Raw genomic sequence first — 2,852 nt, forward strand, 5'->3', positions numbered from 1 at the left:
GAACAGATAACCACCTCAGTGTTTTAAGTATTCTGATCTTTCTCACTCATCTTCACTCTTCTGAGTAGTCAGGGGGTTGCTTTTATTAAAAACAAAACAACAAAAACAAAAGAAAAACCTACTTTAAATTTTCAAAGATTACCTAGTTGTAACAGTTTTCAGTTTAAGTTAGTCCCTTCCTCATTGATGCTGTTTTCCACAGTTTTGCATCCTTTTTCTGCTCTTCCCCAAAATGGCATTTGGAATTCTAGGGGAGATTACTGTGTCTTTGTGGTGCAAACAGTTGTAGAAAAGGCACTTTGTATTCATAGGGCAATGGGGTGTCCTTTTGGACTCTGTGCTGATTATTTCCTTGCCCATTTGGTCATTGCTTTTGTAGCTGACATTCAGTGACCAAGCTGGAATCATGTTTTTCCTGAGCCTGGTTAAAGGGCCCCTAGTCTTCCCAGATAACTTGGCCCCACCTGAGTCCTCAATGGCACTTGAACTTTGGATACAACCTAATTAAACCCTAATCTATAGCTTTGGAGTTACTTTCTTCTATCGTAGGAGTTTATATTAGCAATAATCACACCTTGGATAAACCTCATTGGCTATGATACTGCCACTGCGCAAAGCTTCGCAGGAGTTTCTTTAGGAAGCTCACTAGCAAGCCACTTTCTGTGCCCCCGCAGGGCACTTGAGAATGTCTAGATGCCTGTGAAACTACGAGGCATTCTGGACATTGACACTCTGGGCAAGTAACTAGTTAGCATCTGTCCAAACACACCTAACATTGCCTTTCTTTTGTTTAATAGGATTGCCTCTGTTTGTGCAGAATCATTCTGCAAAAGGTTCACCTCACCAATACTAGCGAAAGAATGGCCTTTCAGCCCCGGAACTGACCCTCATACAGCAAACAGCCCTTCTTTAGGCTGGAGATGAAAGGTCAAAACACACAGGTCCTATTGCCTAATTCTTTTACTTCAGGATTTCTTCACTTTCCCAACATTCACCTGAGGTCAGAAGAGGCAAAATTTCCACTTACCCCAGATTTCACCAGGATTTCCTCTAAGTCATCGTATACTCCTTCTAGAAAAGCCATTCACCCTCTACTCCCTTCCCAAGGCTAGTGGAAAGGCTGCAATGGGCACAATTTATATGACAGAAAAGTAAAAATATATCTTCTTACATTTTACTATGATAATGTATGAGAAACCTGAAGAAAGAGATCGGTCATGTGGAGTTATTTTTTTTCTTTCTTTCTTAAACTTGGTCACAAACCTTTAATGAAAAGAATATTTCAAGAGATAAATTTTCTTGAAATTTTGGGAAACATTGGAGACTTTCATTTTTTTTTTTTTAAGATTTTAACTTATTTGACAGAGAGAGAAAGAGACAGCGAGAGAGGGAACACAAGCAGGGGGAGTGGGAGAGGGAGAAGCAGGCTTCCCACGGAGCAGGGAGCCTGATGCGGGGCTCGATCCCAGGACCCTGGGATCATGACCTGAGCCGAAGGCAGACGCTTAATGACTGAGCCACCCAGGCGCCCCACATTGGAGACTTTCAAAAAGGAATAATGAACCACAAGGTCAGATCCAGGAGAAAAGCTCAGAAAGATGAAGACTTGGAATGCATCACTCACTGGTCAATCGGGAGTTTCCTGGAGATGTTAAGAAGTTTTTGTTTACTTTTTAAATGAGATTGTAGAGAGCTGAGGAATATGCAGGAGATAAGAAAAATGGCAGTGAGTGACACTATATTTTCCAAGGAGGTGGGTTGAGAAGTGAGTGAATTAGGGCATTGGCTAGGGGAAAGACCCTTCATAGAACTTATTTTTTGGTGGCTGAAGCATAAGTGTGTCCACACTAAGGTCAATGAACTACTCAGAAGAAGTTATTGAAGATTTAGGAGAAAGGAGAATGGAGCCATTCTGCTATGCATTGACCACTTGATCTTTACCCTACTGATTCCCAATAGTTGTGATAAACCAAGTTCCCCTGCACATGTGAGTCCATTTCTGTTCTACTCTCATGAGTGACTCTATGTCAAATGAGTCTATAATAAAACAAATACAAATATAGTGGGTTTTAATATCTGATATGATAAATTCTCTTCCAATATACTTCAAAATATTCTTGGCTTTTCTGGTCTAATCATTAATATAAGTATACATTTTTAGTTAAGCTTTTCAAAATCAGTGAAAAACCCTGGTGAAATTTTGATTGGAATATCACTGAATGTACAGATTAAATTGGGAGAATTTATCTTTTAGCAAAAGTGAATCTATCTATTCATGAATAGTTTGCTAGATTTATATTCTTTCATGTTCTTATGACCTTGCTCATCACTAGGATTTATTCTTGTTTTTTTACAGATCATTTTCATATTGTGAATACAACTATTTCTTTAAAACTTATTCTCCAACTGATGCTGATATTGAATGGGAATTATTATTGATTTTTAGATATAGATGTTATATTTAGAAGCTTATCCATTAATAATTAGAAGCTGTTAGACTTTGGTTATTAACCTCAGAGTTTACAGAATCTACTAGTTTTATAGTCATACCAAAGAGGAATAATATGATATTATTTTTTTCCACCCAAACACCTGCATCAAATCAGTTGGGAGGAACAATTGAGTACAGAATAAATATAGTCAGGAAGCAAGCGGTAAAGGTATTTGGGGGAGGAACATTCTAGAAAAGTGGGCTTTGTTTGTTTTACAGTATTATTATTCTTATAGTCCATTTTCTTTCCAAATATTAATATTCTCTCTCTCTTCTTTCTCTCTTCCTAACCCTAGATCTTTGTCAACTTTCTAATTTTCTTGTTGTTTAAAAGATCTAGTTTTTGCTTTCATTAATTTTA

At 37.7% G+C, this 2,852-nt stretch overlaps 1 pseudogene; it reads right to left on the reverse strand.

The window, feature by feature from the left end:
- Positions 1 to 488: 488 nt before the first annotated feature.
- Positions 489 to 619, reverse strand: LOC114208519 (U4 spliceosomal RNA; annotated as a pseudogene).
- Positions 620 to 2,852: the final 2,233 nt, after the last annotated feature.

This window comes from Eumetopias jubatus, unplaced genomic scaffold (genome assembly GCF_037043125.1).
Source record: "Eumetopias jubatus isolate StellerSeaLion01/CBP00866 unplaced genomic scaffold, mEumJub1_p1.0 scaffold_4, whole genome shotgun sequence".
In the NCBI taxonomy this organism is placed as follows: domain Eukaryota; kingdom Metazoa; phylum Chordata; class Mammalia; order Carnivora; family Otariidae; genus Eumetopias; species Eumetopias jubatus.